The sequence below is a fragment of the Tursiops truncatus genome, chromosome 4 (genome assembly GCF_011762595.2).
Source record: "Tursiops truncatus isolate mTurTru1 chromosome 4, mTurTru1.mat.Y, whole genome shotgun sequence".
NCBI lineage: Eukaryota > Metazoa > Chordata > Mammalia > Artiodactyla > Delphinidae > Tursiops > Tursiops truncatus.
The window spans coordinates 46,069,249-46,084,915 of NC_047037.1; the positions used below are offsets into that span (position 1 = coordinate 46,069,249).

General features: G+C 36.5%; 1 protein-coding gene and 1 pseudogene across 1 annotated transcript in view; one reads left to right on the forward strand and one right to left on the reverse strand.

The window, feature by feature from the left end:
- The window catches only part of LOC117312133 (uncharacterized), a 125,736-nt gene that overhangs the window by 53,870 nt on the left and 56,199 nt on the right, over window positions 1–15,667 (forward strand). The window lies entirely within an intron of this gene.
- On the reverse strand, window positions 6,591–8,103 carry LOC117312087 (sperm-associated antigen 17 pseudogene; annotated as a pseudogene).

Here is a 15,667-nt window from a genome sequence, read left to right on the forward strand (position 1 = left end):
CAAAAGTGACAGATTTACCCTATGTGTTGTTTTTTAGTTCAGATCTTCATTTTGTCTGAAAGGGACTTGGTCATATTTCTTCCTAACATCATAATTTGCCAAACTGCATCGGTTAGGAGGTTTTTGCCTGCAAGGGTGAAACTCTGAGTCAGCCTGGAATAAACAATAAGAACATTTATTAGTGCACAGAGGTAGGGAAGACTCCAGGCCCAGCACAACCAGGGCTGAGACTCTGTTCTGCTGTTTGTAGTTTACCTTCTCCCATGTCTTGTCCTCAGGCCAGTTTCCTCTGTGGATATACGCTGACTGCCAACAGCAGTGGGGAGAGTGTGCTTCCTTGTCTGTGTCCAGAGGGAGGGTGGAAAGGGGAGAAAGTGTGAATAGAAGACTGTTCTTTCAGTTTGACTAGGACAACCTCCTATGTGACCTTTAGAGTGACCAGCAATCCTGATGTGCTTGGGAGTGCGGCTTTGGGCTTTTATTCTAGGGATAGAATAAAAAAAAGTCCCAGGATATGGGACTTTTGGTGCTAAAACCAGGAAGATCCTGGGCTAGCAGGGACAGCTGGTCACCCTAGCCCCTACACGGAGACCGGTGACCATTACCAGGATAAAACCTGATTCTGATTGTCTTAACCCATTGGCAAAAGGATGGGCACTCATGGTTGGTTTGCGCACACATTTCTGAAGTGTGGCTGTGGTCTATCAGATTCCACTGGGGGCAGATTCCTTGGCACCAAACCTACTGATTCAGAATCTCTAGGCATGGAAATGGGAAATTAATTTTTATCAAGCACTGCAGATGGTGGTCCTACACACCAGGGCTTAGAGAAACACTGGTTTAGACCTAATGGTGCTTATCCCTGAAGCTTCGGTCAACACCCAGAACGGCATGACTGCTATGCAGTGGGGCAGGGCTGGGGAGGATGCTGGGGAGTCATACGCCCCCACACACCGACTCTAGTTCCCTGGTTTTCCTGTCAAGTAATCCTGTCTTCCAGAAGGGAAGGAAGTTGCTTTGGGATTACTTGTTCTTAGAGAAACCATCCTTCTTCCTGGTAATGCCCAAGGGCATTAGTAAGACTTCCCTCACGAAGTGTTCACAAACCATGCTTGAGAGTCACTCTTACTTTTTTCTTGGAATCAGTATAAAACTCTCAAGTGACTAGCTTGCATAATCCATGACTTTAAAAAGTTTTTTGACAGTCAGAATAGTATTTCCTGTGTTCAGTCCTTGGGGAAGAGGCCTACATTTGAGGTTAAGAGTTTGAGCTCTGGTCAGGAAACAAAACAAAGAATCTGAGCCCTTCCTTTGCATATATTGATTTTGCATATATCTTTTAACTTCCTAAAACTTATCATCAGCAAAATAGAATAATTATCGAACTTACCTCATTGGGCTGTAGAATTAAATGAGATAATGTTTGTAAAGTTTGAGCACAGTGCTTGTCTCATTAAGCAGTCAGTAAATTATGATCATTAATATCCTGCCTCCTCATTCTTTCATTGTTTGAGATATTCTGAGTAGGACCAGGCACAGTGCTTGTCACTAGACAACACAAAAATAAGGAGCAGTCCCTCCTATCAGGGAACTCACAGTATTGACATTATAATATAATGGCACTGTAGTAGATTTATATGCCAGATACCAGGATGGAACAGAGAAAGAAATGATCAATTGAGGGGATGTTGAAGAATGATCAGGAGTTTTCTAAATAAATATGGGAGAAGAAGGAAAGAGGACATTCCGGAGAAAGGATGTAACGTGAGCATTAATAAAAGCACAGGACATGAAAGAGTAGGGCCTCTTTGTGAATGTAAGTTGTTTTGAAGGCTGGAATGCAGGGTTCAGGTCAGGAGCAGTGGTAGATGATATTATAGGAGGCAAGGGCTGACTCGGGGCTTTGGGCTTTTATTCTAGGGATAGAACAGGGTTTTAAGCAGAGGAGTTAGCTGCATGATCACATTTATGTTTTGGAAAGAACAATCTGGGGACAGTGGATGAGCAGTTGGAGGGTGGTGAGGCAGAGAAATTTAAGAGCTTGCAGCATTACTCCTAGTGAGAGTTGATGAATATTAAACCAAAAGAAAGATATTAGGAACAGAGTGGAAAGGATGCAAAGAAGAGATGTAGGGTAGATACAAATGACGGAACTGGCTGATTGATTGACTAGATATGAGGTGGGGAAAAGGAAGATTTGAGGGGAATTCCTAAGTTTCTGTCTTGAGTGGATGGTGGTGTCATTACCCAGACAGGACTACAGAGGGCGATGGTGATGGAGTCAAGCTTTGAGCCTATTGAATTTCAGTTCCATGGGAGATATCCAGGTGGAGATGTACTAGGTTGTCTGTTTCTGGGGAGTAAGTTCTGGGATCGAGAGATGGCTCGAGTCAGCAGGGAATGGCCTTCAGGCATTGGAATCTGTGGGTGACAAAAATTGCCTGGGATGATGCCTCAGCGGAGTGTGTAGATTAGAATGAGGACAAGAATCCTCAGAAACTACAAGATTCCACAAAGCTCATTGACAATTAAGTGATATAACCTGTATGTTCTACCAGGGTCCAGGCCAGAAGAATTCAACATATTTAAGCTTTATTTTGTTCTCTCTACTTTTTCCAAGATTTTTCACTGATCTTTCTAGTCCTTCATTTATTCCCCTTCAAGTAACTGAGATTTTTCTCTCAGTTTTGTTTTTCGGAGGGTAAAAATATAATATTCAAAAAATTTTAATTACATTTCAAGAATCTTGTTTTCTAATTAGGATTGTCTAGTTTCTTTGGAATTTCTCATAACTGTTTTCTTATGTTCTTGTCCAAAATTCAAACAGTTCTAAATAGAAAACTTAAAAAAAAAATTAAGTTAAAATAGAATATTACTTCTGATGAAGAAATAGGGATGAAGAGCTTAAAAGTGAGACAAACCTGATAAATACATGCAGAAGGGAGAAAAATACTACAAAATCTATGTCCAAAGGACATTTTTAAGAAAGTGAAATGGACGTGTTTACTGCATCTGCTCTGGTATTTAAACGAGCTGAAGCTAAATTCTTCAGTCTTTCCCCTCAGCAGTTAGAGAGGCAGCCTGGGAAAGATTAAAGGGAAAAAACCCACTAGTTCTGCAGAAGAAGAAAATGTACCAGTCTAGTGAAGTAAAAGACGTTGGCCAACTGCAAACAAGAAACCGTGGGTCACTGGGGAGAAAGAACCCCGTAGCAACCAGGAAAGAAAGAACTCCAGATAATGGACGCCACCTAGTGGGAAACTGGAGGATTCGGAGAAAATGAACCACAACAGGATTTCAGAACTTGGAGGTGGCTTAACATAATTATTATGAGATTTATTCACTCTTTCAATAACAATCATTGAGGACCTGCTATGTACCAGGCACATTAATAAGTTCTAGGAATCACGTAGTAATGATTTTCAATTAAGCCCACAAACCCAGATGTCCAAGAATTCCCACTTTATTTTTCTATAACATAATCAATATCTGTATTCAACCTCCATTTCATTTGGTGATGAGAACTTAACCTTCGTCACTTTAGTGCCCCTACACCCCTTGCCCTGGTTGGGTCTGAGCTCTAGGGTTTAATTGCAGTGAGACCTCTGCATTTAGCGCTCTGCATTGCTGTCTTCTGCTGAGATGGTTTTGTGTGTCTGCTGTTTGGACATTGGCCCTCATAAGTCACTGCTGGAAAAAAAAAAATCTGCTTGTTTCTGTACATAGGTTTCTTCGAGTCTGTCTCTTTCTCATCTACTTCCGCTACCTTCTCAGACATTCTGCTGCTCCTGTAGGGCTGTCTACTGCCCTATCTGCTTAGATACACGAACATACATTTTTACGCTGGCATCTTGAAGCCTCTTCCCTTGGTTTTATCTAGGAACTGGGTCACAGGTCCCTTTGACCTCAGATTCTCCAGATCTCCCTTGGGCTTCCTCTGCCCCATTTTCTTGAAGCACAGAAGAGCACATTATGGTTAAATAGCCCTGTGTGACTAGGTCGTAGGCTGCATGTTGGACAGCAAAGGGAGATGAGGCCACTTTGCAAAATGTTTTGTATGTTGCGCTAAATAATTTTGTATGTATGCATTGCAAATAGAAGGCTGTCTCAGTGGTCTGGGTAAGTGAAGACATGATGCTGACTTGGAGCGCTAGAGAAGACTTGGTCAATTTAAGGGACACTGGGTGGTGGAACTAACTTTATTTGGCAGCCCCAATCTCCTCCAGCCCAAACAACACCCATGTGAAAATGAGACAAAGGCAGCTCCTACAGGAAGAGGCAACACCTGGGTACACAGCTTGAGGAATAGAGCGTAGTCTAGATTTCATCCCACCTCTTGTCTGAGTGCATTGGTGTAGGGAGTAGTCTTGCCTAACCAAACATGTTGACCCTGAATGTGGAGGTGAAGAGTGGGAGGAATAACTAGGTTGGTGCCTTTAAGAAATATGTCTGGAAATTAAGTCTCTATTCACTTGTTTCTTGCCCTTAAGTATTTCAGAGAATGACTCTGTAGGGTGATAAGCTGCAGTCTGGTGTGCAATGTGAGTTTCTTACCCCAGTTTTTACCCCATGAGAATATATTAATTGATCCAGCAATTCCACTCCTGGGTATGTATCCAAAGTAAATCAGAAACACTAATTTGAAAAGATACACACACCCTAATATTCACAGCAGCATTATTTACAATTGCCAAGGTATGGAAGCAACCTAAGTGTCCATCAACTGATGATTGGATAAATAAGATGTGGTTTATATATGCAATGGAATACTACTCTGTCATAAAAAAGAATGAAATTTTGCCATTTGCAGCAACATGGATGGACTTGGAGGGCATTATGCTAAGTGAAATAAATCAGACAGAGAAAGACAAATACCTTATCATATCACTTATATGTGGAATCTAAAAAATACAACAAACTAGTGAGTATAACCAAAAAGAAGCAGACTCTCAGATACAGAAAACAAACTAGTCAAAAATCAGTTAAAAATATTTGTATGGGTCTATTTCTGGGCTCTCTGTTGTGCTCCACTGATCTATATGGCTACCTCTCCACCAATACCACATTGTCTTGATTATTGTAGCTATATGGTATACCTTAATATTGAATAGAGTGATTCCTTGCACTTTATTCTTCTTTGTCAAGATTGCTTTAGCAATTCTAGGCATGTGCTTTTCCATATAAATTTTAGAATAATCTTGTCTAAGTCTATGGGAATATGTGCTAGGATCTTAGTAGGAATTGCATCAAACCTATAGGTCAATTTGAGTATAACTGACATCTATACTATACTGAATCTTCTAATTCATGAACACGGTATGTCATTTGTTTAGGTCCTTGATTTCTTTCATCAGCATTTTGTAATTTTCAGCACATAGATTCTCTATATGTTTTAAGTATATACTTAAGTATTTCATTTTCTTTGGGGCAATTACAAATGGTATTGTGTTTTTAATTTTGTTTCTTGCATGTTCTTTGTTAGATGTGTAATTGATTTTTTTGTGTGTTTATCTTGTATCCTATGACCTTGCTAAACTCATTTATTAGCTCTAGACAATCATGTTATCTGCAAAAAGAGAGTTGGCTGCCAGAGGGGAGGGAGAGGGATGAGTGAAATAGGTGAGGGAAATTAAGAGGAGCAAACTTCCAGTTAAAAATAAATGAATCATGGGGCCACAATGTACAGTATAGGGAATATAGTCAATAAGGTACAAACTTCCAATTATAAGATAAATAAGTACTAGGAATGTAATGTACTATGTGATTAATATAATTAACACTGTTGTATGTCTATATAAAATTTGTTAAGAGAGTAAATCCTAAGAGTTCTCATCACAAGGGAAATATTTTTTCTTTTCTTTTTTTTATGAACCCAGTGAAATATCTTTATTTTCCAGATGAATTACCTCAACATTTCACTATTTATCAAGTATCCTTCCTCTTTTTCTCACCCTCTTCTCTCTGACCGACAGCATCAAAGCCATGAAAATTGACAACAACAAAAATGAAAATATCTATTGATCCAACATCCTGTCGAGTCCATGTCACAGGCCCCCAATAATCCGTTTTTCCTTCATTTTTAAATTCTAACTCCCAGTTAGTCTCGGGACTATTTTGTTTACTCTTCTAAGGAAGGTCTTGTTTTAATCTCACTTCGGAAGCCATAATGATTCTTATGGAGACATACTGACTCTGAATCTAACTCATGTATTGCCAACAAAACTTAGGCGAACCTATCAATCCCAGCAAAATAAAGACATTTGGCATTTCTCAGCATCACACTGGATCTGAATAGATTGAATCTTTCAGATCTGGCAGGAAGTATGGTCAATATAAGCCAAGTATCAATCAATATACAACAAATATTTTCATCATATTTAGAATGCAGCTATTCTATTTTTTAGGGAAAGTGAGAGTCACAGAAATTTTGTGGACAACTCTTTTTAATCCTGAAATGTTCACTGTCTTGATTAAATTAATAAATAGAATGTCTTTGGACTTATGTATAAGTTCAACTGGTTACTTAGTTTTAGATTTTTTAATAGAATAAATTTTGCTAGTAGAAGAAACTTTGGTACCAGCAGAAGATTTTATTTCCAGCTCATTCTTGGTCCTACTGATTTCCTCAGCCATTTAGCTTCCTGATATACAGCTTCTTCTTTTATGATCCAATCTTGAATGGATTTTGCAACAAGTTCCAAATAATTCCTGAATCCAACATTACAGGGAAGAGCAATGTTCCAATGTTCACAGTGCAGACGTTGCAAATTCATTGGATTAGGAAAGACCAACAGTAAAGAGTTATCCTGGGTGTGGTAATAAGAATCAATACACCTGTATTGCTGATTGGCTTCTTGAAGAACCTGAAGCAGAACTTCTGGCTTAAAATGTTCAGTAAAACTCCAGTCCATTAGATTGTGTTGCTGCATTTTCTTTATGTCCTGTAACTCTGCTTCCACAGTCATCTTCTTGGGTTTCTTTTCAAGAGGATCAGCATTTGTGACCGCTTTATCTTTGATCTCATTGTTCACGGTCTGCTTCAAAGGCTCAGGTTGGAGCTGCGACTTCAAGCTGTTCTGCGCTGATGGTTCTCTGTAATCAGAGTCTAAGGATTTCCTATTATCCAGGTCAGGATACTTCATATTGTTAGTATCAGGATGACTAGGATTGGAAGGTTCTTTGTTGATCTCATCATCTGGCATAGATGTTGACCAATTCTGATCCAGAAATAAAATTCTGTCTTTGATTCCACTATCTGTTTGATGTCTGGTCTCTTGGGTATTCATTTTCATGATGTACTTTTGCCTTATCTGTTTAACAAAGCTGGCAGGGTTGTCCCATGGTATGTTGAACATCTCAGAATCTGTCCCATACATCATTCTAGAATGCTTCAGTTTCCCTTCTTCATCAACCTCAGAGAGTTTCAGGCTCTCAAAAGTAAACACTTTGAAGGCTCGTTCTACTTCATTCCAGCTCAAAACTTCACTTGTACAAAAGTGCATGAGCTCATGAATTGTAGCTAGACGTTTTGTGCTGTTCCATGGCGGAGGGCAGAAGGAATTCAAGGAATTCCCACAGTGGCAACTTAGACTGCATCTTCTGCTCAACTTGAACCAGGTCAAAATTCTTTAGGTCCTTTAGCACATATTTCTTGTGGGCGAGGGCATCGTGATAGTTCAGTAGGAGAGGGCCTCTGGGCACTGGTTTGCTTTCATTTTCCTCTTCAGATAAGAATATTTCATGGAGATTCTTTTTCTCCCTCTCTGTCAGACAGAGAGAGGGCAGGATGGACATGATGGGAGCTGCAATTCTGTGGTCCAGCCCATCTGTTCTGGGAGGCGGCTCTGCCAGACTCCGTGGGACAAGGTCTTCTTCACTTGCCACAACCTGTTCCAGCATACAATGCAGTATCAAGGGCACAGAAATGAATTCTTCTGGAATTAGATTCAGCAAATCATTGTAATATCGCATGTCTACTTCATTTGTGATGAAGGAAGCCACTGGTGGTGGTGGTGGAGCTGGAGCATGCAGCTCTTCATCTTGTTGTGTTTTCTTCTTTCCAGGGGTTACAGCAACAGTTTGTGGGGGCCTGCCTGGTGACATCTTCCCAACTCCCGTCTCTCCATCCTACTCTCACTTTTTTTCCCTTTTATTTTGTATCTATATGAGAAAATGGACATTCACTAAATTTATTGTGGTGATCATTTTATAATGTGTGTAAGTAAAATCCTGCTGTTCACCTTAAACTTATACAGCACTGTATGTCAACTGCATCTCAATAAAACTGGAAGAAAAAAATAATATAAAAAGTAAGAGTTTTAAAAATTTTGATGAAGTTCAAATTATTGATTTTTTTTTGGCTTTTGTGATTTATGCTTGTTGAGTCTCAAGTAGGAAATCTTTGCCTAAACCAGTGCCTCAAAGATTTTCTTTTATGTTTTCTTTTAGAAGTTTGATAGTTGTAGCTCTTATGTTTAGGTTATGATAAATTTTACTATAATTTTTGTATATGTTGTGAAGTAACAATCAAGGTTGATTTTTGGCTTATGGCTATCTAGTTGTTCCAGCACCACTTGTTGAAAGTTTTATCCTTTACCTTTTGCGTTGCCTTCAAATATTTTTCAAAAATCAATTGTCCATATGTCTGTGGATCCATTTATGGACATTGTTTTCCTGTTCCATTGATCTATATTTCTATCTTTACATCAGTGAAAGTCCTTCAACTTTGTTCTTCATTTTATTTTCACATTACTTATAAAATGAACTAGTCAAGTTCAACAACAAAGAGCCTGCTACAATTTTGTTTAAGATTGTGCTAAATCTACCGATCAATTTAGGGGGAATTGACACCTTAACAAAATTGGTATCTCCCCACTTACTTAGGGATTCTTTTATTTCTACTAGCAATGTTTTGTAATTTTCAATGTATGTGTTCTGCACATTATTGTTAATATACCTCTAAGTATTTTATATTTTTGATGCTACTGCAAAATTTTAAAATTTCAGTTTCCAATTGTTCTTTGTTAGTATATAGATTATAATTGATTTATTTACTGAGCTTGTGTCCTGCAACCTTGTCAAATTCATTTATTAGTTCTAGCAGTTTTTTTGTAGATGACTTAAGATTTCCTACATAGACAATCATGGTGCCTGTGAATAATGACAGTTTTACTTCTTCCTTTCCAGTTTATAGGCCATTTAGCTCTTTTTCTTGCCTTATAATACTGCCGAGGACCCTGGGTATAATGCTGAATGTAAGGGTAGAGTGAATATCCTTGCCGTGTTCCCAATCTTAGAGAAAAAAATCTTTACTCTTTCACTATTAAATATTATGTTAGATTAAGAAAGTTCCCTTTCGTTCTTAGTTTGGTGGGAATTTTAAATCAGAAATAGGCTTATATTTTATAAATGCTTTTTCTGTATCTATTAATATGATCATAAGATTTTCCATTTTTAGTTTGTTAATATTGTGCATTCCTGGGAAAGATGCCAGTTGTCAAGCTATATTATCTTTTTATATATTGCTGAATTCCATTTGTTAATATTTTGTTGAAGATTTTTACATCTATTTTCATGAGGATATGGGTGCATAAATTTTTTTATCATGCGTTTATTAAGTTTTAAGATTAGGATAATGCAGACCTTATAAAATGAGTTGAGAAGTGTTTCCTCCTCTTTTATTTTCTGAGAGTTTGTGTAGAACTGGTATTATCTATTTCTTAAATATTAAGTAGAATTCATCTGTGAGGGATCTGAGACTGGAGGGTTTGTTTGTGGGGGGAGAGAAGATGGCGTGGGGAGAAGGATAGGGGAAGTAAGACAGACTCTTCTAAATTGTTACTTTAATATTTCTTATTATATATTCTATAGCAACTGTTGATGTTAATATCTTCAGGCCCATTAAATGCTTTCAAGTTGAGATCCTTAACAGTAGTACAGTAATTGCAGATTTTAAATAATTTACTTTGGTCAACTCTTTTTTTTTTTGTAATGTCTCATATTTATAGTCTTCCAAATACTACCACACTCAGTTTTGTCTTCAAAGAGTCCAGTTTTCCGGTAGCTTACAAACCATTAAGATCCAAGAAGTTACCCTTGCCAGTTGACTTTTCTCTCCATGACAATAGAGGTAGCTAGGTTTCATCACTTTTCATTTTACCCAATGGTCAGTTGAAGTATAATATCTTATTGCAGCAGCATGGTAAGAGCTTATGAGACTCTTATTATCTTATTAATAGACATCTATTCTGGAAAATTAATTTCTTGGTCAATTGAATGCTGCCCCTTTTCTTCTCACTCTTCCTTCACTTGCAATTTTGACCCCATCTTGCACCATTTTGCTTTTTCTACCCTTTTCTTTCTAAGTAAAAATTGGAATCTAGGCTGTTTCAAGATTTGGTCACCTTGGATAGGAAGCTCCTTAAAAAAATAAATGCCTTTGAGTCACAGAGACTTCTGTTCTCCACACTAATCTTGAGACTGGCTTTAGACAGTCTATCTTGAGACAAATAGAGCTGGAAACTATGGAACTAATGCCAGTGACAAAGAATCAAAGTAAAGCATGATCATTTGTTTAGAACTGAAATTAAACACAGTGAAAAAAACTTTAAGACCTTAAGATCTTCTGGAAGTCCATATCAGAATCCTTACATAAAAATATCTGCGAAGTCATAATTCTTTAATTAAATATATCTTCCCCACCTACCAGCATTCAAGACACATAGAAAACAGTTTATTGTTAAGATTTATTATTCTGGTTTTGTTTTATTACAAGTGTTGCAACAGCATTTCTCTCCTCCAGCTTGAATCATAAATCTGCAGTTTCTGCATTTTATTATGAACTAGATAAGTGCTGTAGGCTGACCTAGAAAATTAACCTCTAATGTAGCATTTTTTCCATGAGAACTTGCATTTGAAATAATAATCTCTCTTCATTCAAAACCAGATTTCTTAAGAATCTAGGCTACATTTATTACCACTAGTTACTCACTTTTTATTCCTCCCTCACTCACTGCAATCTAATTTCCACACCAATCCCTCCATAGAATCTACTCTTGCTGAAGCTACCAAAGACCTTGTATTTATGGAAGCTAATGACCTCTTTCCAATCCTTATTTTCCTTGACTCACCTTTACTCTTGATAGTATTGATTGCCTATTTCTCTTAAGAGTTTCCCTTTGTTTCTATGATACTTTTTCTTCTAGTCCTCTTAATATCCTGACCATTCTCTATTTGTGTTTCTCACTACATTTTTCCCTTTCTGTCTCTTTGGGGCAAGTTGTTGATTTTCTTATTCCTGAGTATATTCTTGCCCATCGTCTGGGTAGTCTCATTCACTCTCACAAATTCAACTCCCTAGACTTGCACACTTTACTTTTCTACTGAGTTCCAGTCTCATATTTCCAATGCTGAAGTGTAGTTTATCCTTTTCTTCCTTTCCCTCTCTGTTTCAGTTAGTGGAGTCATTCAACATAAACCCAGTCTCTCTTCGTTACTCAAGTGTTAGCTAGGGCCATTCCAAGTTGGACTTAAAAGTGACTACAATCAGTCCTAGGGCTGTTGAAGGTCTGTGCAATGCCTTTTTGCAAATTAGACAAAGTCACTTCCTTCTATGAGATATTGTACTTCTTAAAACAATATATAATAACTTCCATTGTGTAGTTATTTATAATGAAACATTTTATGTAAATCTATAGTGACTAGGATGTAAATGATACTCCCTTAGATACTGTGCTGCTTCTGTTGAGCAGTGTACAACCTATACAACTGTACAGAGCAGAATAATATTTCATATCTTTATGGCTAAGAAAGAGAAGGTCAAGATGGTACTCATCGTTCCTATGGGGCTCGACCAAAATTTAAAAGATGTGATTCCAGCTACTACTTTCCAATGGTTCATGGAAAAAATGATTAGTGATGTGAATTATTGGGAAGAACAAGCTTGAATAGATGATATAATTATCTTAGAAATATCTTGCAGGCAAATGAACAAATGTCTTGGTGATATAATCTCAACACTGTTCCTTGACTGATGCCATGAAATACATGAGATGCTCAGTGTCCAAACAAGTGCTGAGCGTAAATCCTGAGAAAATATAGGTCACAATCTTTGTCAAATATCTGAGAGTTCAAACGTTTTTGGGATTCAGTGATTTGCTAAGTCTTCCAATAGTCTGAGCTGTAGGTTCCAGACAATCAGCAAACCATCATGAAAATAATACATGAAAACAGGCATCTAGAACATTTTGGGGAAGGTGAAACTTATTATCCTTTGCGGCTGTTGGGTACAGCTTTTCTTTTTTTGAGCATTATTTAGTCATTTGGGAATAGTGTCTGATAAAAGGTAATGGTGGCAATTCCTGGCAGAAACTTCAGTTCTCAGTAGGGCAGTCCCAAAGAAAACATTGTGAAGGAGTGCATAGTGGTAGTTAAAGTGAACATATTCATGTACACTTCCAGGTTACTCTCAGAAATACTCAGGGACAATTTTGTAGGAGACTAGGTAATACAAATTTGTGTATATATATATTATATATATATATATATATATATAATATATATATATTAGATCTACAAACTAATGAAGCATAGGAAAGTCTATTTAGTTATTACACATACATATAATACCATTATTTATACATGTTAAATATACTTATAAAATTAGATTATACTATTTGCATTCTTATTTTTCATTTGTCTTATCATGAACATTTTGCCCATGTCCATATATATTTTTCAAAATCATTGTTTAAAAGTCTGTATAGTAGCTCATTTTGTGCTATAATGTAATTTATAATTCTATTTTTATGTTTGCTTTTTTAACCTTTATAAATAACACAGAAATAGAAGAAATATAAAAGAATGTAAAATCCAGAAAAAGATTTATGCACATAATGTTGGATTATTTTCTTGGTATATATTCCTGAAGGGAGATTTTATAAGATGGTTTTTGTGAGCCTTGGTATATACTTTTAAATTGGTTTCCAGAAAGGTTATACAACTTCTTTTTGGCAGATAATTTGATTGTTCTATCAAGGAAAAATAGCAGGTGTAATGTAACTCGATGTAAAGAAGGGTTTGGAAAAGAATTATTTCAAAAAAAAAAAAGAATTATTTCATCCTTATGGAAAAGTTTGTGAAATGCAGAGTAGATAATAGTTCAATAAATGAATTTAATGTACCCAGGGGTACTGATTAAAATAAAGACGTCAGCTTTAGACAGGGTTTCTAGAAGCTTGCCACTGGGCTCTATTCTATATAGTATTTTTTTAAATCAATGATATAAATGAATATATAGAAAATCTTCTTAGAAAACTTAACGATTAAGAAAACTGACATCTAGGAAGCAATTGTTTGGCTAAACTTTGGAGGCACCAGAACATAGTAGTAGTTAGATGCATGGGATTTGGAGTCAGACTCAGTTTTAAAGATCAGCTTCACCACTTGCTGGCTCTGTAACTTTGGCCAAGTCACCTAACCTCTCTTAATCTCGTTACCTTTCTTTTTTTAATAAAAAGTACCTCATTTTTGGAGCATTTTTAGGGTCACAGCAAAACTGAGAGGAAGGTATAGTGATTTTTCATATACTCCCTGTCCCCATACACACATAGCTACCCCCTTTATCAACATTACCCACCTGAGTCAAACATTTGTTACAACTGGTGAGCCTACATTGACATATCAAAATCACCCGAAGTCTATAGTTTATCTTAGGGTTCACTCTTGGTCTATTAGTTTGGACAAATGTATAATGACATGTATCTATCATTATAGTATCATACAGAATATTTTCACTGCCCTGAAAGTCCTCTGTGGTCTGCCTATTCACCCTTCCCTCTCCCCAATCCCTAGCAACTACTGATCTTTTTACTGTCTCCATAGTTTTACCTTTTTCAGAATGTCATGTAGTTGGAATCATACAGTATATATCCTTTTCATATTGGCTTCTTTCACTTAGTAATATGATTTAAGTTCCCTCCATGTCTTTTCATGGTTTGATAGCTCTTTTCTTTTTAGCGCTGAATAATATTCCATTGTCTATATATATATATATATATATATATATATATATATATACACACAGTTTATCCATTCACCGACTGAAGGGCATCTTGCTTGCTTCCATGTTCAGGTAATTATCAATAAAGCTGCTATCAACATCTATGTGCAGGTTTTTGTGTGGACATAAGTTTTCAGCTCCTTTGAGTAGATACCAAGGATCACAATTGCTGGATGATATGATAAAATTATATGTTTAGATTTGTAAGAAAACACCGAACTATCTTCAAAGTGACCATACTATTTTGCATTCCAACCAGCAATGTGTGAGAGTTCCTGTTGCTCCGTATCCTTGTCAGCATTTGGTATTGTCAGTGCTCAGGATTTTGGCCATTCTAATAGGCATGTAATGGTATCTCATAGTTTTAATTTTCATTTCCTTGATGAGACATGGTATGGATTTTTTCAAATGCTTATGTGTCCTATGTAGATATTTGGTGAGGTGTCTGTTAAGGTTTTTGGTTAATTTTTTAATCAGGTTGTTTTCTTTATTGTTGAGTTCTTAAGAGTTCTTTGCATATTTTGGATAACAGCCTTTTATCAGATGTGTCTTTTGCAAATATTTTCTCCCAGTTTGTAGCTTGTCTAAGTTATCTTGACACTGTCTTTAGCAGCATAAAATTTTTAATTTTAATGAAGTCCAGCTTATCAGTTATTTCTTCTTCCTTTGGCATCTCATTATCTTTTTAATTATGACCTTCCTACCTGTTCTTATCTATTTACATAGTATGGACACATTTTTCATGAAGCTTATTTATTTATTTAATATACAGTTATTTATATAATTCCATTATGGTAAGATTGCTGTTCACCTCCACTAAGAAAATTAACTTCAATCAAAAGAGTTATGTTTTTCTTTCCAAGTGTGAGGGGGTAGAGAGTGGTGGAAGCTGGGAACAAATAAACACATTTCCAGTAAGATTGTTGTGAAAAAATGCAATAATATAAAAGATATAAAATGCTTAACATGTTTTCTATCACACAGAAACTATATAATTAGTTATTACTAATCCAAAGTTGTCTTGGCAAACTGGAAAAATGAGTATATTAATAGGATCAAATATGCTAGGGATAAATACACACTTATATATTTGGATTAAAAAATAACAAAATTGAGTATCAGCTTTAATGATAAAAACAAGTTTGATTTAGTTAAATGTAAGGTCAGTAGTATGATGTAGCTATCAAAAAAAGTAAATATGACCTATGGCTGCATTAAGAGAAGTAAAGTGTTTAGAATAAAGGAGGTGATAGTCTTGTCCTTCTCTTTGCTAATCACACAATGCCTGAAGCATTGTGTTCAGTTCTCCACACAAGATTTTAAAGAGGCTGGGGTCTGGATTTGGGATTAAGGTCTATTTTAAAAAATTCATTTCTTTAGACGGTTGGGATTTTTCTCCCCCAGGAGAATAATTTTGAAGAAAAGATTAATTATGTTTTATGTGGAGAAGGGAAGTTTAGAGGGATATGATAAATACCCTTAAGTATTTGAAAATGTACCATCTGGGCAAGTTAAATAAAGTTCCTTTGGATACAAGTAACAGACATTAGGAAAGGATCAGGATCTAAGGAAGATCTGAACAACCAGGCTTCAGTGAGGCGGGCATCA